This window comes from Electrophorus electricus, chromosome 13 (genome assembly GCF_041902795.1).
Source record: "Electrophorus electricus isolate QZ-2024a chromosome 13, ASM4190279v1, whole genome shotgun sequence".
NCBI lineage: Eukaryota > Metazoa > Chordata > Actinopteri > Gymnotiformes > Gymnotidae > Electrophorus > Electrophorus electricus.
This window is the reverse complement of record NC_137509.1, coordinates 8,307,090-8,328,938: the sequence shown is the minus strand read 5'-3', so window position 1 is coordinate 8,328,938 and position 21,849 is coordinate 8,307,090. Positions and strand designations below refer to the sequence as shown.

General features: G+C 41.1%; 5 non-coding genes and 2 pseudogenes across 46 annotated transcripts in view; all 7 read left to right on the top strand.

Annotated features, from left to right (window-relative positions):
• Positions 1-21,849, top strand: part of tmem88b (transmembrane protein 88 b) — a 139,662-nt gene that overhangs the window by 33,645 nt on the left and 84,168 nt on the right. For 29 of the 42 annotated variants that reach the window (XR_014115787.1, XR_014115780.1, XR_014115779.1 and 26 more), the window contains 6 exons: positions 10,060-10,432; positions 11,368-11,474; positions 12,063-12,196; positions 15,631-18,118; positions 20,387-20,466; positions 21,042-21,143. This is a non-coding gene — a transcript (transmembrane protein 88 b). The other 13 variants (XR_014115812.1, XR_014115813.1, XR_014115814.1 and 10 more) reach the window with 13 other exon arrangements.
• On the top strand, positions 1,939-2,129 carry LOC145646313 (U2 spliceosomal RNA). Its single transcript, XR_014116167.1, has one exon. It is a non-coding gene; the product is annotated as a U2 spliceosomal RNA (small nuclear RNA).
• On the top strand, positions 3,017-3,180 carry LOC145646306 (U1 spliceosomal RNA). The gene has a single exon (XR_014116160.1). It is a non-coding gene; the product is annotated as a U1 spliceosomal RNA (small nuclear RNA).
• LOC145646319 (U2 spliceosomal RNA) lies at positions 7,983-8,101 on the top strand (annotated as a pseudogene).
• LOC145646311 (U2 spliceosomal RNA) lies at positions 14,141-14,331 on the top strand. The gene has a single exon (XR_014116166.1). It is a non-coding gene; the product is annotated as a U2 spliceosomal RNA (small nuclear RNA).
• LOC118240305 (U1 spliceosomal RNA) lies at positions 15,218-15,381 on the top strand. Its single transcript, XR_004775341.1, has one exon. It is a non-coding gene; the product is annotated as a U1 spliceosomal RNA (small nuclear RNA).
• Positions 20,183-20,301, top strand: LOC145646318 (U2 spliceosomal RNA; annotated as a pseudogene).

Sequence of the window (21,849 nt, the reverse complement as noted above, 5' to 3'; positions counted from 1 at the left end):
TACCGTCATCTGTTGCTGGTGCTTGTTTTCGTGTTTTTTTCCGTTCACTTTGTGGATTTGGAGGGGGTGTGAGGGGGGAGGGCGGCAATGCGCAAAACAATAGACCTCTGCTGCGCTGTAGCCAGATAAGATGTAGCGTACGCGTGTGAAGCTGTTTGGTGAAACTGGTGTTGTCGTCGATATATTTACTGGATGATTTGATCGCTAATACATTTGGACATCATGGAAAGGAAGAGGTTTACTTTAGATGAAGTAAACGTGGAGTTGTTTGCGTGCACATATGAGCTGGAAGCGGAGCGTGACGGTTCAGTAGCTTCGAACATGGACTACGATGTTTCCATTACAAATGTTTCCCGCTGGGAAATGGCTCGGCTTTCGTAAGTCTAAATGAACGTTTGTACATAAGAGAATGCGTACTATTTATTTACAGTATTTACAATGTGTTCTCCCCGGTATAACTTTTTATCCTATTAGCAGTGAAGCTACTATCGTGTATCCTTTTAGCAATGAAACTAATATTGTTTTTACTACGTTGTCAAACATCGTTGTGATGTTTTTGCGAAACAAATCTTGGATGTATGGTGGCTGACGGCTTTTTGTGCAATCGGAGAGGTCCGGGGGCACTTTGGAGATGTCTATGACACCTAGCGGAAAATCCTTTTTTTTTTTTTTTAAATTTAGATGAGCTCACATGGAAGCTAAATAACGAGGAGGGGGAGGGGGGGCGAGGGCGGGGGCGCCTGGATTTGAATGACTGTCTTGGCCCAAGTGTCTAATTCAATTTGAATGACGAATGATCATTGTGCTATATGTATAGTTTCAGATAGCTAGTGTTATAGTGTAGAAGTATAAATCGCTTAAATTGGAGGTGCACACAGAGGTTAAACTGGTCGGTGTTGCTTTTTATAAATGTGATATGTTGATGTGAGGGGATATGCACAGAACACGATTGCACCCACCCCCAAATTATGTGAAGACTAGCACTTAAGCTTTCAAGTGCTAGTGGAGCGGTAGTTTTGTACGAGAGAAACTTGTTGACCTAGCAAACGTTCATGTGCTAGTTTTGTAAAGGGAAGAACTCGTTAATGGGTGTTGTAGTTTATTAGCTTGCTAGTATATATCGGTTTTGGCCCGTTTCCCCCAGTGTTTGGAAGTCATACACTCTCTTAAAAATGATGGTTATTCAAGTATTCCTTTTATCTGGAACATGGCCGTACGCTAGGTTGACAAGTTCCTCCTGGAACCAGACTACCGCCGCACTTGCACTTGTTATTACGTACTGTATACACTTCGGTGCTAAAAAACCCAACAATGTCACATGAAGCTGATGGTGCGGTCTGAAAGTGTGGTGCTGCAGGTCTAGAGGTTTCTAATTTCTAGATGTTTAATTTACAATGAGTGTCTGAGCCGTTCACTTATATGGGAATAGGCGGGGTTCGGTTATCCCGCATCCAGCCAATAGAGGGCGCCAGAGACACGGTGGCTTCGCTGTCGTCCAGCCCACGTGTGTGTGTGTGTACTGTCTATGGTCTAACCACGAGAGGGATACGGAAGCGCATTTAAACCTTTGATGCCGCTGATATTTATTATTTTATCAGTGAACAGACTTTCGTGCTTCAGTGGTGTTAAGTCGAAATCCAGAACAGGTATTTGGTGTCTAAACTATTAATAAAGGAGAGGTAGCAGAGGCAAGACTTGATCTAGACTACTTGTATTTGATTGGTCGGCGAGCAACCATATTTAATGTTATGAAAGACTTGAGTTTTCAGGTCCCCGGACTACGTGTAGCACGACGTTTCTCGGGCAATTCGTAATGGAACCTGAATAGTAGTATAGGTTCCTAGTGTTTTTGTGAAAATCCGTGATGCGTAGTTTTATCGCCGTAAGGGTCATTCTCGATGCCTTGAATGGCTACCCTGGGTTTGGTAGGCGGCTGGTATCGCTTCTCGGCCTTTTGGCTAAGATCAAGTGTAGTATCTGTTCTTATCAGTTTAATATCTGATACGTCCCCTACCCGGGGACCATATATTAAATTGATTTTTGGAACAGGGAGATGGAATAGGGGCTTGCTCCGTCCACTCCACGCATCGACCCGGTATTGCAGTACCTCCGGGAACGGTGCACCTCCTCCCTCCTTTGCTCTGTGGGAAAATAAGAAAACAGTTGTTTGATTTTTTTTTTAAACTTTTTAATTATTTATTATTATTATTATTATTATTTTTTTTTTTTTTTTTACATTTTTCTATTGTGTGTGTTTGCGCGCGCGCGCGCATCCTGTTCAGGGCAGTCTCTTCTCTTTGGAAGAATCTTCTGTGTGTCGGCTAGACGTTTCTGTGGAGGGATAAGCTCCGTGTGTATTGTTTAACAACTGCAAGTGATCGCCCGTTGCAGTATATGAAGAGAAATGTTCCCTTTAAAAGCGTAGCGCAGCGTAGTGTGCCCAGTATAAAATCTTGAGTGATCTCGCCTCTTTTTTCGGCCGTTGATTGCGAACAGATACCACCCTGTAGCAGACAACGCTCTGGAGGACAAATGACGAGAGTTTTGCTCATCTCGCTAAAACGAAAGTCGTCAATGGCACGACGCGCGTTTCTGTTCCTTTCAATGCTTGGTAATTTTCTCAACAATTCTGTGTGGATTTTGAATCACCAAGCTAGCGAAAGCACCATTTCTCTATACGGCGCAGCAATACGTTAGTCCAGCATGTTCGCCCGTTGTGAATTTCGCTCACGTGAAGAGTTTGCTCCACACACGAAAATAGAAACAACGTCCACGCGTCCTCATGGCTCATTACGTATTCGGAAGCAGTGCATCATGGGAAGCCTCTTCTCCGTTTCGTTTAAATCGACGAGATAACAGCCCATAAATGTTCTTTTCAAACAATACGTCGTTCTTCTGTAGGTATGTATTCAGTTTGCTTTTAGATTGTGTTTAGTTGCGTATTGAGCGGGGATCCTACCATCTGAGTGAATACTAAGTCTTTTGATCATGTGTTCGCCGTGTGGACGGGGAATTCATACTTACCTGGCAGGGGAGATACCATGATCAAGAAGGTGGTTCACCCAGGGCGAGGCTCAGCCATTGCACTCCGGTTGTGCTGACCCCTGCGAATTCCCCAAATGTGGGAATCTCGACTGCATAATTTCTGGTAGTGGGGGACTGCGTTCGCGCTCTCCCCTGATTTACTTGGGTTCAAAAATAGTTGTGTGTGTTTACGTCTTGTTGTGGGTCTCGATGCAGCGGTGCACCCTTGCTGAGTGTGTTTGCTTTGCGTATTAAACCCTTATTTTCTAGAAGCTAGTCTCTTATCTTTTTATTGCTTTAAATCACAAGTGACACAGGAACAAAATGCTTTTCATGCACGTTAGGTTTCTTGTTCACGAAAACAATTTCACACAGTATAACATGTTTACTGTACCCCTCTCATAGGCTGCTGACGCTTGGTTAGCCTTTTGACTAAGATCAGGTCTACGGAAGCTCAAATTGCTGTCACTGCTACAAGATGAGGAGCTTGTCATTGACTATAGGGAGCAATACGGCAAGTGGAGAACAGATGCATGTTCAGACTGCAAAGAAACACTACACAGGAATTTTCACCTGGTCAGTAGGGGGTTTGATTTCAGTAAATACATGTTAAAAATGAAATGGTGTGTGGGGGTGTTGTAGTCACATAAACCAATTCACTTTAATCAATTTGCCGCTAAGACCCCAGTTTACTATCAGCGACCTTACACAACATGACGGTCTTACAATGAAACACGGTTTGTGCTGTCGTAGCAATGGCAGTAAAACATGTATAAAAATGGCATCTCTATTCTTTTTTTCTTTTTTTTCTGTTTCTGTCTTGAATACAGAAATGTGTAAATGCCGTTTGTAGTTTTTCAATGGTGCTGTTAATTTATTGTATTAATTTATCTTCAAAACTAGACAAGCCTAGATATATCATATTGGCCATGCCACTTGAATTTAGTGAAGATATAAATGTATATTAATGGATATATGAACATTTTTCTAAAGCATTAAGAATTTTATAAAATGCGTGTTTCTAATGGTTCGAAATATACAGGTTTTAAGAGATTTTTTTCAATTTTAGTTACTGTGACTGAGAATCTTTGTGTTTTGTCATGCTATTTCCATTGGAAGAGAATCTATTATCATGAAAAAAGCATTTTAGGATCGCACAAGGTCTTTTCCATGAATGTTTTCTTGATTTTTGTGAGAAAACAATTAGTCATGAATTTGTTTAGTGAATCGTGTTTTACCTCTCCTTTTTTTGCTTAATATACAGATTTATTCTCTTGATTTTTTTTTTGATTATTTTTATACTTTTTTTTTTTTTTTTTTTAAGGTTTTCCATTATTCTTGTTGCTCTGTAAGTTTTTTTTTTTTAAAGGAGAGATTCAAGAGTAAATTGTCCCTTAAACTCCCAACTTGGGCTATATGTTAATTCTTTAATAACTATAGCTCCATTTTGTATAAGAGCAAAAAGCCACTTTTGTAACTGAAATTAGCAGCAAAATGAAATGTAAGCGCTTCTTATTGCTGCATTTTTGACCCCGTTTACCCTGCCCTTTACCTTGTATTGTAGGGGGGAAATAAATTCAGAGCTGTTTTTTACATTTAAGAATTGACACATTTAGTGGCGCTTGATTTTGTTTTAAACATTGTCTGTGGGAGAAAACAGTTGCAATGACGACCGAGGCATAATCTTGGTTATACAGAATTTATCTGCGGTTGGTTGTCATAAACCAAAAATTGAGAAGTTTTTGTTTGTTTGTTTTGTTCACATCAAACTGTAAATACTGTGGCATTTTACTGGAATGAGGATAAGTGTGAATCGAATTTCCCATTCGATTGATAAACTGTAATTTCTTTTTAATTTCTAGTCTTAAGCTTGAATCAATTATTTCACATATAATGAAAATGTTGGTTACAATTATGATATAGAAGGTGCTGAGTTCTCTTTGAACTACTCTTTCATTTCTAAAGAAAAATCTATTTTTCCTGTTGCAATATATCATTTCTTCTTTTTGTGGTCATTTATTTAAAATCTGCACTGTTTTAGTGAGTTCACACAGAAAGCAAACGGAGCCAGACATGTCTTAAACACTTTGTGAATTTGTGTGGCATTACTATGACCATTAATATTAAATGCTTTTGATAAACATGGAGTGTAACTGACCTATTAAATGAAGGATATGGTGCTTTGCTTTGCTTGTAGTCACCTGGATAAAAATGATTATTTGAAGACACTTGTTCAACTCAAATGAGGCATACCTCTCTTTAAAAAGAACCACGGGAAGCCCAGCCCTATACTGAGTTTGGAAATCAAACTCATCCCTACCTTCCATCATCTTTCCCTGTCAATTTGTAAAATATATGCAGATTCTGGAAGCTAGACGTGCATCAGCATCTGATAATGCTGTGGCTTCTGACTACCTGTTTCACAACACATTTAGAAGCCTTTAAATGTTAAGAACAAGAGGAACCTGAACCCTTTCCCAAAATTCAAGCTGCCAAAATGAATACAAAACAATTTTAAGGACAAAGAAAGAAATGAAGAAGAAAAATATAAATGGCTCAGGGATTCATTTTGAAGCTACGTTTTACCTAGGTTTTGAAGGATGTGTTTTTAGTACTGAGTAAGTTGACTATTTCAGATAGAAAGCCTAAAATAAAATCATGCCCGCAGTTTTAGTCAACCAGGAAGCCTCTAGCTCTCTAATCTCTCACTTGTCTAGGACGTGATGCCAAATCTGCTTGATAATCGCACGTATGAGGAATTAGTCTTTAGAAATGATGCACTTAGTAGTTGCCAAACGTAGAACCGAACTGCAGATCCTCTTGCCGTGACGCGGATTTACTTTGCAGGCCTAAATTTAAGACCCGCTCTGAACCAGACGCACGTATAATGTGAGGTAAGCATTTTTCTTGGAAAATAACATGCTATGTAAATATAGTATATAATAATATTAGGGAAATGGGGAGAAGTGCTGTTCAAAGCAGAATCATCATTTGTGTAACGGTACGTTTTTGTAGAGAGAAACTACTCTCAGTAATAGTGCGCGTCACAAGTTTTTTCACCGTAAGCCTAAAATCGCCCTTTTGAACAAACGCGTTAGAATTGTTTAATTTCTTTCGGAATAAAACAATCTTTTGGCGTGATCTGACTGTTTAAAAGCAGTGCTAAGTTCGAAGTATGGAAATTGCTTTTGCTTGTAACGGCAGTCGATAGGTGCGTGTTTAAAGTAACATTTGCAGCGGTTTACCGAGGCCACAGGCCAATGACTGCTAGACGTTCTTTTGCGTGACTGTTGATGAGACGACAATCAGCTAAAATATCTTGGTCGTTTAATAAACTGCTTGCCACGAATAGAGGCTAGTGGCAGATATGAAAACATTAAACGCAATAGCGCACGTGTCCTTTTGTTTTCTTCCTGAGAAACTGTGCTCTATCTCGGCCTTTTGGTCATATGTGATTTGAAAATGTAGGCCTAGTTTTAAACCAATGTATGGCGTATGTTGCCCAAGTACGTGCGTCTGTATAGACGTTGGCTGCAATATGACATAGTGTATGATGAAAACATTTTGAGATACCAATTAAAGACGAAAGGTAGTCAGCCGCCTAGTCCGCTATTTGGAGACGAGAAATAAGGTCCACGATTATGTTCAGCATATTCAGAAGCTTCCTCCATGAAGCTGGTACTTATGTAAAGCACATAAATAAGGCTCGTCGATCTTTTGTGTTTCTGCTAACTTGTGTCTCACAAGATCGTTGGGCTGGTTTTGAGTTGGCGCCAAGCTAATGCAGAGAAAGATGTGACAGATGCAATAAATTCGGTCCAAAGTCTAATAAATAATTTTTGATTGGCTTTGAGGCAGTGGTGGCTCAGTGATTAAGGCATTTGTCTAGCAATCAAAAGGTTGCTGGTTCAACTTGGGCACCTGAGCCGAGACCCTTAACCTAGTAGCTCAAGCTGTACTCGTTTGTAATTATAAGTTGCTTTGGATAAACGCGTTAGCTAAATGTAAATAAACGGGTCGTGTGACATCATTCACGCCCAATGACTTTCCACGGACAAAGTGACCTAGCTAGAATTTTAAACCAGGAATTACCATAAGAGAAAGTCAACTGTTTTTGTTTTTTGTTTTTCCTCTGCCGATAGTTAACGGCAGACGCGTGAGTGTGAATGGGGGTCTAAGCCCTCCAGGAGCATAGCAAAAATGAAAAGGAACAAGCCATCCATTAACACCCCGCTTACATGTCGAATTGTTTTAATGCAGAAGTCGTTTTTAGTTTGCTTATTTGTTCATCAGTCGTCAGGGGGCCATTGCTGGTCACTAGCATGTCAGTTGCACTTAATTTAGGATAATTGTGACAGACATCCAGATCATGTGTTTTCTTTGTCCCCTTTGAATCTGGAGGAATGATGGCACGGTTGAAAAAGATAGAATGAATGAGAAGTACGATTTAAACTAAAGAACACCCAACGAGGCTTTGTGATAAGGTTAGAGTTCACTAAAACTAACAGCACTAGAAAGGGAAGCAACATTTTAGAAATATCTGATACAAATGATGTGAGGCACAACCAATTTAAAAAAGACAGTTTATGTGTTAAACATGTATATTAGGATGGCTGTGGACCAGATCTAGGGCTTCAGTCTGAAAAGACAGGCAAAGTTTGCCTTCACATTCAATCATATTCAATCTATTCTCTTCTTGAAGGACGTACTGCCTTGTTTATATAGTTGGTACTCTAGTATTTCTCCCTGCGTGTGGCTGTCTTTTGCTTTCAAGCCAGCAGAGGTTACTGTGGAGACTAGCAGGTAAAAAAAAAAAATAATAAAAATTGGGCAATTTAAATTCTGATTCGAGGGTGTGGTTTCCTCATCAGTACCATTAGCATTAGCATGTCTGCATATAACATAGGTATTGTTTGATGATTTTTCTGCAGAGGTTTGCTATTTGTAATTCCGGTCCCCTACCTGGAGACCATATATTAAATAGATTTTTGGAACAGGGAGATGGAATAGGGGCTTGTTCCATCCACTCCACACACAGACCCAGTATCGCAGCACCTCTGTGAACAGTGTACCTCCCATCATCAAAGATTCTTAGCTCATATTTATATGGCAAGCTTCTTGTTTTAATTCTGTGTGTTGTGTTCACTTTTAAAATTCTTTAGGAGTACAGATGTCATCAGGCCCACTAGCTCTGTGACTGTGAAGCCCGTAGAGCTCCCGCTTTACCTGGACGATGGTGAAGGTAGGGCTGGGTGATGAGGGAGTATGCAGGGAGCTAAGAATTCCTGATTGTGGGGGAAGAGATGAAGGGAGGATGGCAGAATTGGTCCTGGTCAAGTGTTATTTTAATGTTGTTTTGAAGGGAGCTATTGGCAGGAACGAGGCTGTCCTCTGGGGTCAGAAGTCTGCTGAGAGCAGAGAGGGTGACAGGGGTGTTGATGGGTCATAGAGCAGGGACTCCAACAGAGGTGTGAATGGGGGCAGGTTGGGTGGAGACCTAGTCTCACCGTCTGAGCACACAGTGGTGGGGGTTGTGTCAAACCTGTTGAAACATTAGATTAAGTTCAGATGCAAATGCCTGATCTCCTTGTACTCTACAGACTGTCAAGCTTTTCATCCCATTCAACACATCTGCTGTGTTGTTCGGACCCGTTTTCTATGCTTTTTTTCACGTTGACGTAAAAAATGGTCCAAAAGGTTATGCCCTCTCGTTGCACGGTTAACATACTGTTTAAAGTTGGTGAGGACAGGAGAAAAGGAGACATGACTGAAATAAACACAGATCAATAAGAGGGCGTTGGAATGTTTTCTCTGAAGTCCCGCGATGACCGAGTGAAAGATGTCGCTAGCGCTCTTCGACACAGCCCACGGAGGGACGTAAACAACTACAGCAGTGGAGTAGGAGAACTCCCACGCTAGGTACGCTCCCTGTACATCCACTGGTTGTTCAGTAAGGCAGACGGTTCATCCACCTTGTTCGCAAAGTGAAACGTGTAAATCTTTTCATGATTTTATCACTGCATACAGAAGACTGTGTAAGTGAATTTCCCTGTTTCCAGCTTGGTGTTGCTAGGATCACCAAGCATAATGTTTTGCAATTTTGACTTTGGACCATTTCCTCCCCAGGAGAAAGTTTAATATGGACCTGAAATGAGGGGATTGGATCACGTGGTTCTATAGTATTCGTGACTCCACCAATCCAAGTTATGCAAAATCCCACCTACAATCCATTTTTAAATTGAGTTACAGATTTTGCGTACTCAAGAGCAAATGAAATGCTTGCTTATTGAGTATGCCTCAGTGCAGGCCTGGGGACCTAGGCCACATAGTTACAGCGATCGCCTTTGCCGTGTACTGCCGAAGTGTAAAACATTGGAAATCTACTACTTAATCTGGTTTTAAAAATTGGGTAAATATTTCACAGGTTCCTTTTTACATTAAATGTATTGCTCCATGAGTGTCCTTCAACACAGACCCGAGAGGTGAGTGTGTCAGGCAGGAGCAGAGTCGAACACAAGTTCATACAAAAAAAAAAAAAAAGATAAAATAAAACTTCTTTGTCTTTTATATCACATCTGTGTGAACAGAGAATCTGTTATGAGTTTCCCCCAAGTTATGAAATGCTTCACAAATGTAGGCATGGCATGGCCTACGTCACCGGGGAGGCCAATATGATTATATGTCTAAAGAGGTTTTGAAAATGGTTGCTTTAAAATTGAGCTTGAAGGGGTTGGTTCGCTGTGTTGACCTCACCGTCGTGAAGGGAGGTGTCTACCTGGGAAGAGCTTGAGGTTGCGTACGTTGTGAATTGAGTAGGCAGGGGCCTATGGGAAACTTGGTTCAAGATATTTGGCGTTCTGGGTTGTGACGGGAAATCTCCTTTGTATGCTCTGCCAAAGGTAGAACCATGAAGAAGTCAGTGGTTGAAATGAATTTTTACCACTGTTTCTTCCACTGCTCTGTTACCCACTCCTCCAACCGATGTGCATTCCCCAACATCCAACTCTCTGACTTCTCTGTCTCCTCTCTCTTCAGATGAAATTCTTCAACTCCTGACTTCCTGACTACATGTCCGCTGGATCCAATTCCTTGCGCTCTGTTCTAGACAATCGCAAAAGATCTGCTTCCTTTCGTCTCTGTCATCGTCAACAACTGCTTATCTTCTGGATACGTGCCTACTGCATTCAAAACCGCCAGGGTGGTACCGATTCTCTTGGTGATGTAATATCTGCTCATGGTTTCTCCTACCACTGCTATGCTGATGACGCTCAATTATTTCTTTCTTTTCCAACCTCTGACACGCAGGTCTCCAGACGTATCTCAGCACGCTTGACTGACATCGCGTCATGGATGACAGCCCACCACTTGAAGCTCAACCCCAGTAAAACCGAGCTTCTGTTCATCCCAGGTACTCCCAAGCCTTACCATGAGCTTGCTGTTTCCTTTGAGAACTCCCTGGGCATAACTTTGGACAACCAGTTGTCGTTGTCAACTCATGTTTCTAATCTAACCCGGTCTTGCAGAGTCCTCCTTTGTAACATACCAAGGATTCGACCGTTTCTCTCGCAGGAAGCTTGTGCAGTCTCTTGTGATCTCAAAGCTAGACTACTGCAACTCGCTACTTGCTGATCTTCCTCTAAGAGCCATCAAACCTCTACAATTTGTCCAGAATGCAGCAGCACGACTGGTCTTCAATCTTCCGACGTTCACACATGTTACTCCACAGCTGCGCTCCCTTCATTGGCTCCCTGTAGCTGCACGCATCAGATTTAATACCTTGATGCTTGCCTACAAAGCCAAAAATGGACCAGCCTCTTCATACATGAGGTCAACGGTCAAAGCCCGATCCGTACCTCAAGCACGGCTCGGCTTGAAATACCTTGCTTCAGGTCTCATGGACGACAAGCATCGAGACTCTTTTCCGTCCTGGCTCCGAGATGGTGGAATGAACTCCCAACTGCTGTCCAGACAGCAGAGTCCCTTGCAGTCTTCAAACGCGGACTGAAGACCCATCTATTTGCAGAATATCTAAAGGACAACTGACACTGCTCCCATATTGACTGACTAATTTAGTACTTATTGTAGGGTATGGTTTATGTTGTTTAACAAACTCTGGCACGTATTGTTTATAGCACCCATCATTGTTTAAAATAGACCTTATGTATTTTGTACTTCTAGGTGTCAGCATTCGTCCCTGTATTTCTACAGTATTCTAGTTCATTGGCATGTTTGATTCTAACCTACTGTACTGTACTAGGATGTATTCTATGAGTAAATGACAAAGCACTTTTGTAAGCCGCTCTGGATAAGAGCGTCTGCTAAATGCCGTAAATGTACTTCAAGGAGGACAGCTTCAAAACCCGTGTGAAGTTCGATCCTGGTTTTTCATCTCTCTTACTCCGTGCCTCGGCAGCTGTTACAACCGTGTGTGACTCGGCGGCTCACAGCCTGTAAGTATGCTTTACTGTTTGTGTTTTAGGATGTTTGAAGCAAACAAGGTGTGTGCTAGCTACAACGAGTGTTCCGGTGTCGAATTGTTGGCTGTAGCTAACCCGTAGACCCATTGCTCGAGATCGGGTAACGAGCCCAATTAATCTTAGCGTGTTGGAATGGTTTTGTTAATCGGCTGCAGGTTCAATTTTAGATTACGTTGCGCGGAAATATGGCGATATGGGGTTTTTTTTTTTACATCACTAAATGTTAAATAATGTTCACGTGAATGTGGATTTATATTTACATCGGTGCAATTGGTTTTATGATTACATGCTGTAGCTAGCTGGCTAATTAATGTCGCAGTCCCAGTTCACTGTTGCGGGACGGCGAAGAGCTTCGAAACCAGCATAAACTTAATGAATTCTAAGATGGAAGATTTTCTAAAACTAATGATTTCGCGAGTGCTGCTTGAAAATGTATTGCGCTTAAAAACAAAACAAAACAAAACATGGCAATACACAAGAGTTCGCCTGCAGATAAATCTGACAAATTATCAGTTGAAATCTTTAATCATTAACTCGGCATAATTCATTCTTGTTAAACAGCTGGATTTTACGTCGTTTTCGAGCGCAGACTGAAGGACAGGCGAGACGTGTAGGGGCGGAATCGTTCTGTGGGTTCAGCGAGCAGAACGTGGACGAGCTGACCAATCAGAGCAGGCAGTACCCGCACAGTACAGGTAAGTTACCGTCATCTGTTGCTGGTGCTTGTTTTCGTGTTTTTTTCCGTTCACTTTGTGGATTTGGAGGGGGTGTGAGGGGGGAGGGCGGCAATGCGCAAAACAATAGACCTCTGCTGCGCTGTAGCCAGATAAGATGTAGCGTACGCGTGTGAAGCTGTTTGGTGAAACTGGTGTTGTCGTCGATATATTTACTGGATGATTTGATCGCTAATACATTTGGACATCATGGAAAGGAAGAGGTTTACTTTAGATGAAGTAAACGTGGAGTTGTTTGCGTGCACATATGAGCTGGAAGCGGAGCGTGACGGTTCAGTAGCTTCGAACATGGACTACGATGTTTCCATTACAAATGTTTCCCGCTGGGAAATGGCTCGGCTTTCGTAAGTCTAAATGAACGTTTGTACATAAGAGAATGCGTACTATTTATTTACAGTATTTACAATGTGTTCTCCCCGGTATAACTTTTTATCCTATTAGCAGTGAAGCTACTATCGTGTATCCTTTTAGCAATGAAACTAATATTGTTTTTACTACGTTGTCAAACATCGTTGTGATGTTTTTGCGAAACAAATCTTGGATGTATGGTGGCTGACGGCTTTTTGTGCAATCGGAGAGGTCCGGGGGCACTTTGGAGATGTCTATGACACCTAGCGGAAAATCCTTTTTTTTTTTTTTTAAATTTAGATGAGCTCACATGGAAGCTAAATAACGAGGAGGGGGAGGGGGGGCGAGGGCGGGGGCGCCTGGATTTGAATGACTGTCTTGGCCCAAGTGTCTAATTCAATTTGAATGACGAATGATCATTGTGCTATATGTATAGTTTCAGATAGCTAGTGTTATAGTGTAGAAGTATAAATCGCTTAAATTGGAGGTGCACACAGAGGTTAAACTGGTCGGTGTTGCTTTTTATAAATGTGATATGTTGATGTGAGGGGATATGCACAGAACACGATTGCACCCACCCCCAAATTATGTGAAGACTAGCACTTAAGCTTTCAAGTGCTAGTGGAGCGGTAGTTTTGTACGAGAGAAACTTGTTGACCTAGCAAACGTTCATGTGCTAGTTTTGTAAAGGGAAGAACTCGTTAATGGGTGTTGTAGTTTATTAGCTTGCTAGTATATATCGGTTTTGGCCCGTTTCCCCCAGTGTTTGGAAGTCATACACTCTCTTAAAAATGATGGTTATTCAAGTATTCCTTTTATCTGGAACATGGCCGTACGCTAGGTTGACAAGTTCCTCCTGGAACCAGACTACCGCCGCACTTGCACTTGTTATTACGTACTGTATACACTTCGGTGCTAAAAAACCCAACAATGTCACATGAAGCTGATGGTGCGGTCTGAAAGTGTGGTGCTGCAGGTCTAGAGGTTTCTAATTTCTAGATGTTTAATTTACAATGAGTGTCTGAGCCGTTCACTTATATGGGAATAGGCGGGGTTCGGTTATCCCGCATCCAGGCAATAGAGGGCGCCAGAGACACGGTGGCTTCGCTGTCGTCCAGCCCACGTGTGTGTGTGTGTACTGTCTATGGTCTAACCACGAGAGGGATACGGAAGCGCATTTAAACCTTTGATGCCGCTGATATTTATTATTTTATCAGTGAACAGACTTTCGTGCTTCAGTGGTGTTAAGTCGAAATCCAGAACAGGTATTTGGTGTCTAAACTATTAATAAAGGAGAGGTAGCAGAGGCAAGACTTGATCTAGACTACTTGTATTTGATTGGTCGGCGAGCAACCATATTTAATGTTATGAAAGACTTGAGTTTTCAGGTCCCCGGACTACGTGTAGCACGACGTTTCTCGGGCAATTCGTAATGGAACCTGAATAGTAGTATAGGTTCCTAGTGTTTTTGTGAAAATCCGTGATGCGTAGTTTTATCGCCGTAAGGGTCATTCTCGATGCCTTGAATGGCTACCCTGGGTTTGGTAGGCGGCTGGTATCGCTTCTCGGCCTTTTGGCTAAGATCAAGTGTAGTATCTGTTCTTATCAGTTTAATATCTGATACGTCCCCTACCCGGGGACCATATATTAAATTGATTTTTGGAACAGGGAGATGGAATAGGGGCTTGCTCCGTCCACTCCACGCATCGACCCGGTATTGCAGTACCTCCGGGAACGGTGCACCTCCTCCCTCCTTTGCTCTGTGGGAAAATAAGAAAACAGTTGTTTGATTTTTTTTTTAAACTTTTTAATTATTTATTATTATTATTATTATTATTTTTTTTTTTTTTTTACATTTTTCTATTGTGTGTGTTTGCGCGCGCGCGCGCATCCTGTTCAGGGCAGTCTCTTCTCTTTGGAAGAATCTTCTGTGTGTCGGCTAGACGTTTCTGTGGAGGGATAAGCTCCGTGTGTATTGTTTAACAACTGCAAGTGATCGCCCGTTGCAGTATATGAAGAGAAATGTTCCCTTTAAAAGCGTAGCGCAGCGTAGTGTGCCCAGTATAAAATCTTGAGTGATCTCGCCTCTTTTTTCGGCCGTTGATTGCGAACAGATACCACCCTGTAGCAGACAACGCTCTGGAGGACAAATGACGAGAGTTTTGCTCATCTCGCTAAAACGAAAGTCGTCAATGGCACGACGCGCGTTTCTGTTCCTTTCAATGCTTGGTAATTTTCTCAACAATTCTGTGTGGATTTTGAATCACCAAGCTAGCGAAAGCACCATTTCTCTATACGGCGCAGCAATACGTTAGTCCAGCATGTTCGCCCGTTGTGAATTTCGCTCACGTGAAGAGTTTGCTCCACACACGAAAATAGAAACAACGTCCACGCGTCCTCATGGCTCATTACGTATTCGGAAGCAGTGCATCATGGGAAGCCTCTTCTCCGTTTCGTTTAAATCGACGAGATAACAGCCCATAAATGTTCTTTTCAAACAATACGTCGTTCTTCTGTAGGTATGTATTCAGTTTGCTTTTAGATTGTGTTTAGTTGCGTATTGAGCGGGGATCCTACCATCTGAGTGAATACTAAGTCTTTTGATCATGTGTTCGCCGTGTGGACGGGGAATTCATACTTACCTGGCAGGGGAGATACCATGATCAAGAAGGTGGTTCACCCAGGGCGAGGCTCAGCCATTGCACTCCGGTTGTGCTGACCCCTGCGAATTCCCCAAATGTGGGAATCTCGACTGCATAATTTCTGGTAGTGGGGGACTGCGTTCGCGCTCTCCCCTGATTTACTTGGGTTCAAAAATAGTTGTGTGTGTTTACGTCTTGTTGTGGGTCTCGATGCAGCGGTGCACCCTTGCTGAGTGTGTTTGCTTTGCGTATTAAACCCTTATTTTCTAGAAGCTAGTCTCTTATCTTTTTATTGCTTTAAATCACAAGTGACACAGGAACAAAATGCTTTTCATGCACGTTAGGTTTCTTGTTCACGAAAACAATTTCACACAGTATAACATGTTTACTGTACCCCTCTCATAGGCTGCTGACGCTTGGTTAGCCTTTTGACTAAGATCAGGTCTACGGAAGCTCAAATTGCTGTCACTGCTACAAGATGAGGAGCTTGTCATTGACTATAGGGAGCAATACGGCAAGTGGAGAACAGATGCATGTTCAGACTGCAAAGAAACACTACACAGGAATTTTCACCTGGTCAGTAGGGGGTTTGATTTCAGTAAATACATGTTAAAAATGAAATGGTGTGTGGGGGTGTTGTAGTCACATAAACCAATTCACTTTAATCAATTTGCCGCTAAGACCCCAGTTTACTATCAGCGACCTTACACAACATGACGGTCTTACAATGAAACACGGTTTGTGCTGTCGTAGCAATGGCAGTAAAACATGTATAAAAATGGCATCTCTATTCTTTTTTTCTTTTTTTTCTGTTTCTGTCTTGAATACAGAAATGTGTAAATGCCGTTTGTAGTTTTTCAATGGTGCTGTTAATTTATTGTATTAATTTATCTTCAAAACTAGACAAGCCTAGATATATCATATTGGCCATGCCACTTGAATTTAGTGAAGATATAAATGTATATTAATGGATATATGAACATTTTTCTAAAGCATTAAGAATTTTATAAAATGCGTGTTTCTAATGGTTCGAAATATACAGGTTTTAAGAGATTTTTTTCAATTTTAGTTACTGTGACTGAGAATCTTTGTGTTTTGTCATGCTATTTCCATTGGAAGAGAATCTATTATCATGAAAAAAGCATTTTAGGATCGCACAAGGTCTTTTCCATGAATGTTTTCTTGATTTTTGTGAGAAAACAATTAGTCATGAATTTGTTTAGTGAATCGTGTTTTACCTCTCCTTTTTTTGCTTAATATACAGATTTATTCTCTTGATTTTTTTTTTGATTATTTTTATACTTTTTTTTTTTTTTTTTTAAGGTTTTCCATTATTCTTGTTGCTCTGTAAGTTTTTTTTTTTTAAAGGAGAGATTCAAGAGTAAATTGTCCCTTAAACTCCCAACTTGGGCTATATGTTAATTCTTTAATAACTATAGCTCCATTTTGTATAAGAGCAAAAAGCCACTTTTGTAACTGAAATTAGCAGCAAAATGAAATGTAAGCGCTTCTTATTGCTGCATTTTTGACCCCGTTTACCCTGCCCTTTACCTTGTATTGTAGGGGGGAAATAAATTCAGAGCTGTTTTTTACATTTAAGAATTGACACATTTAGTGGCGCTTGATTTTGTTTTAAACATTGTCTGTGGGAGAAAACAGTTGCAATGACGACCGAGGCATAATCTTGGTTATACAGAATTTATCTGCGGTTGGTTGTCATAAACCAAAAATTGAGAAGTTTTTGTTTGTTTGTTTTGTTCACATCAAACTGTAAATACTGTGGCATTTTACTGGAATGAGGATAAGTGTGAATCGAATTTCCCATTCGATTGATAAACTGTAATTTCTTTTTAATTTCTAGTCTTAAGCTTGAATCAATTATTTCACATATAATGAAAATGTTGGTTACAATTATGATATAGAAGGTGCTGAGTTCTCTTTGAACTACTCTTTCATTTCTAAAGAAAAATCTATTTTTCCTGTTGCAATATATCATTTCTTCTTTTTGTGGTCATTTATTTAAAATCTGCACTGTTTTAGTGAGTTCACACAGAAAGCAAACGGAGCCAGACATGTCTTAAACACTTTGTGAATTTGTGTGGCATTACTATGACCATTAATATTAAATGCTTTTGATAAACATGGAGTGTAACTGACCTATTAAATGAAGGATATGGTGCTTTGCTTTGCTTGTAGTCACCTGGATAAAAATGATTATTTGAAGACACTTGATCAACTCAAATGAGGCATACCTCTCTTTAAAAAGAACCACGGGAAGCCCAGCCCTATACTGAGTTTGGAAATCAAACTCATCCCTACCTTCCATCATCTTTCCCTGTCAATTTGTAAAATATATGCAGATTCTGGAAGCTAGACGTGCATCAGCATCTGATAATGCTGTGGCTTCTGACTACCTGTTTCACAACACATTTAGAAGCCTTTAAATGTTAAGAACAAGAGGAACCTGAACCCTTTCCCAAAATTCAAGCTGCCAAAATGAATACAAAACAATTTTAAGGACAAAGAAAGAAATGAAGAAGAAAAATATAAATGGCTCAGGGATTCATTTTGAAGCTACGTTTTACCTAGGTTTTGAAGGATGTGTTTTTAGTACTGAGTAAGTTGACTATTTCAGATAGAAAGCCTAAAATAAAATCATGCCCGCAGTTTTAGTCAACCAGGAAGCCTCTAGCTCTCTAATCTCTCACTTGTCTAGGACGTGATGCCAAATCTGCTTGATAATCGCACGTATGAGGAATTAGTCTTTAGAAATGATGCACTTAGTAGTTGCCAAACGTAGAACCGAACTGCAGATCCTCTTGCCGTGACGCGGATTTACTTTGCAGGCCTAAATTTAAGACCCGCTCTGAACCAGACGCACGTATAATGTGAGGTAAGCATTTTTCTTGGAAAATAACATGCTATGTAAATATAGTATATAATAATATTAGGGAAATGGGGAGAAGTGCTGTTCAAAGCAGAATCATCATTTGTGTAACGGTACGTTTTTGTAGAGAGAAACTACTCTCAGTAATAGTGCGCGTCACAAGTTTTTTCACCGTAAGCCTAAAATCGCCCTTTTGAACAAACGCGTTAGAATTGTTTAATTTCTTTCGGAATAAAACAATCTTTTGGCGTGATCTGACTGTTTAAAAGCAGTGCTAAGTTCGAAGTATGGAAATTGCTTTTGCTTGTAACGGCAGTCGATAGGTGCGTGTTTAAAGTAACATTTGCAGCGGTTTACCGAGGCCACAGGCCAATGACTGCTAGACGTTCTTTTGCGTGACTGTTGATGAGACGACAATCAGCTAAAATATCTTGGTCGTTTAATAAACTGCTTGCCACGAATAGAGGCTAGTGGCAGATATGAAAACATTAAACGCAATAGCGCACGTGTCCTTTTGTTTTCTTCCTGAGAAACTGTGCTCTATCTCGGCCTTTTGGTCATATGTGATTTGAAAATGTAGGCCTAGTTTTAAACCAATGTATGGCGTATGTTGCCCAAGTACGTGCGTCTGTATAGACGTTGGCTGCAATATGACATAGTGTATGATGAAAACATTTTGAGATACCAATTAAAGACGAAAGGTAGTCAGCCGCCTAGTCCGCTATTTGGAGACGAGAAATAAGGTCCACGATTATGTTCAGCATATTCAGAAGCTTCCTCCATGAAGCTGGTACTTATGTAAAGCACATAAATAAGGCTCGTCGATCTTTTGTGTTTCTGCTAACTTGTGTCTCACAAGATCGTTGGGCTGGTTTTGAGTTGGCGCCAAGCTAATGCAGAGAAAGATGTGACAGATGCAATAAATTCGGTCCAAAGTCTAATAAATAATTTTTGATTGGCTTTGAGGCAGTGGTGGCTCAGTGATTAAGGCATTTGTCTAGCAATCAAAAGGTTGCTGGTTCAACTTGGGCACCTGAGCCGAGACCCTTAACCTAGTAGCTCAAGCTGTACTCGTTTGTAATTATAAGTTGCTTTGGATAAACGCGTTAGCTAAATGTAAATAAACGGGTCGTGTGACATCATTCACGCCCAATGACTTTCCACGGACAAAGTGACCTAGCTAGAATTTTAAACCAGGAATTACCATAAGAGAAAGTCAACTGTTTTTGTTTTTTGTTTTTCCTCTGCCGATAGTTAACGGCAGACGCGTGAGTGTGAATGGGGGTCTAAGCCCTCCAGGAGCATAGCAAAAATGAAAAGGAACAAGCCATCCATTAACACCCCGCTTACATGTCGAATTGTTTTAATGCAGAAGTCGTTTTTAGTTTGCTTATTTGTTCATCAGTCGTCAGGGGGCCATTGCTGGTCACTAGCATGTCAGTTGCACTTAATTTAGGATAATTGTGACAGACATCCAGATCATGTGTTTTCTTTGTCCCCTTTGAATCTGGAGGAATGATGGCACGGTTGAAAAAGATAGAATGAATGAGAAGTACGATTTAAACTAAAGAACACCCAACGAGGCTTTGTGATAAGGTTAGAGTTCACTAAAACTAACAGCACTAGAAAGGGAAGCAACATTTTAGAAATATCTGATACAAATGATGTGAGGCACAACCAATTTAAAAAAGACAGTTTATGTGTTAAACATGTATATTAGGATGGCTGTGGACCAGATCTAGGGCTTCAGTCTGAAAAGACAGGCAAAGTTTGCCTTCACATTCAATCATATTCAATCTATTCTCTTCTTGAAGGACGTACTGCCTTGTTTATATAGTTGGTACTCTAGTATTTCTCCCTGCGTGTGGCTGTCTTTTGCTTTCAAGCCAGCAGAGGTTACTGTGGAGACTAGCAGGTAAAAAAAAAAAATAATAAAAATTGGGCAATTTAAATTCTGATTCGAGGGTGTGGTTTCCTCATCAGTACCATTAGCATTAGCATGTCTGCATATAACATAGGTATTGTTTGATGATTTTTCTGCAGAGGTTTGCTATTTGTAATTCCGGTCCCCTACCTGGAGACCATATATTAAATAGATTTTTGGAACAGGGAGATGGAATAGGGGCTTGTTCCATCCACTCCACACACAGACCCAGTATCGCAGCACCTCTGTGAACAGTGTACCTCCCATCATCAAAGATTCTTAGCTCATATTTATATGGCAAGCTTCTTGTTTTAATTCTGTGTGTTGTGTTCACTTTTAAAATTCTTTAGGAGTACAGATGTCATCAGGCCCACTAGCTCTGTGACTGTGAAGCCCGTAGAGCTCCCGCTTTACCTGGACGATGGTGAAGGTAGGGCTGGGTGATGAGGGAGTATGCAGGGAGCTAAGAATTCCTGATTGTGGGGGAAGAGATGAAGGGAGGATGGCAGAATTGGTCCTGGTCAAGTGTTATTTTAATGTTGTTTTGAAGGGAGCTATTGGCAGGAACGAGGCTGTCCTCTGGGGTCAGAAGTCTGCTGAGAGCAGAGAGGGTGACAGGGGTGTTGATGGGTCATAGAGCAGGGACTCCAACAGAGGTGTGAATGGGGGCAGGTTGGGTGGAGACCTAGTCTCACCGTCTGAGCACACAGTGGTGGGGGTTGTGTCAAACCTGTTGAAACATTAGATTAAGTTCAGATGCAAATGCCTGATCTCCTTGTACTCTACAGACTGTCAAGCTTTTCATCCCATTCAACACATCTGCTGTGTTGTTCGGACCCGTTTTCTATGCTTTTTTTCACGTTGACGTAAAAAATGGTCCAAAAGGTTATGCCCTCTCGTTGCACGGTTAACATACTGTTTAAAGTTGGTGAGGACAGGAGAAAAGGAGACATGACTGAAATAAACACAGATCAATAAGAGGGCGTTGGAATGTTTTCTCTGAAGTCCCGCGATGACCGAGTGAAAGATGTCGCTAGCGCTCTTCGACACAGCCCACGGAGGGACGTAAACAACTACAGCAGTGGAGTAGGAGAACTCCCACGCTAGGTACGCTCCCTGTACATCCACTGGTTGTTCAGTAAGGCAGACGGTTCATCCACCTTGTTCGCAAAGTGAAACGTGTAAATCTTTTCATGATTTTATCACTGCATACAGAAGACTGTGTAAGTGAATTTCCCTGTTTCCAGCTTGGTGTTGCTAGGATCACCAAGCATAATGTTTTGCAATTTTGACTTTGGACCATTTCCTCCCCAGGAGAAAGTTTAATATGGACCTGAAATGAGGGGATTGGATCACGTGGTTCTATAGTATTCGTGACTCCACCAATCCAAGTTATGCAAAATCCCACCTACAATCCATTTTTAAATTGAGTTACAGATTTTGCGTACTCAAGAGCAAATGAAATGCTTGCTTATTGAGTATGCCTCAGTGCAGGCCTGGGGACCTAGGCCACATAGTTACAGCGATCGCCTTTGCCGTGTACTGCCGAAGTGTAAAACATTGGAAATCTACTACTTAATCTGGTTTTAAAAATTGGGTAAATATTTCACAGGTTCCTTTTTACATTAAATGTATTGCTCCATGAGTGTCCTTCAACACAGACCCGAGAGGTGAGTGTGTCAGGCAGGAGCAGAGTCGAACACAAGTTCATACAAAAAAAAAAAAAAAGATAAAATAAAACTTCTTTGTCTTTTATATCACATCTGTGTGAACAGAGAATCTGTTATGAGTTTCCCCCAAGTTATGAAATGCT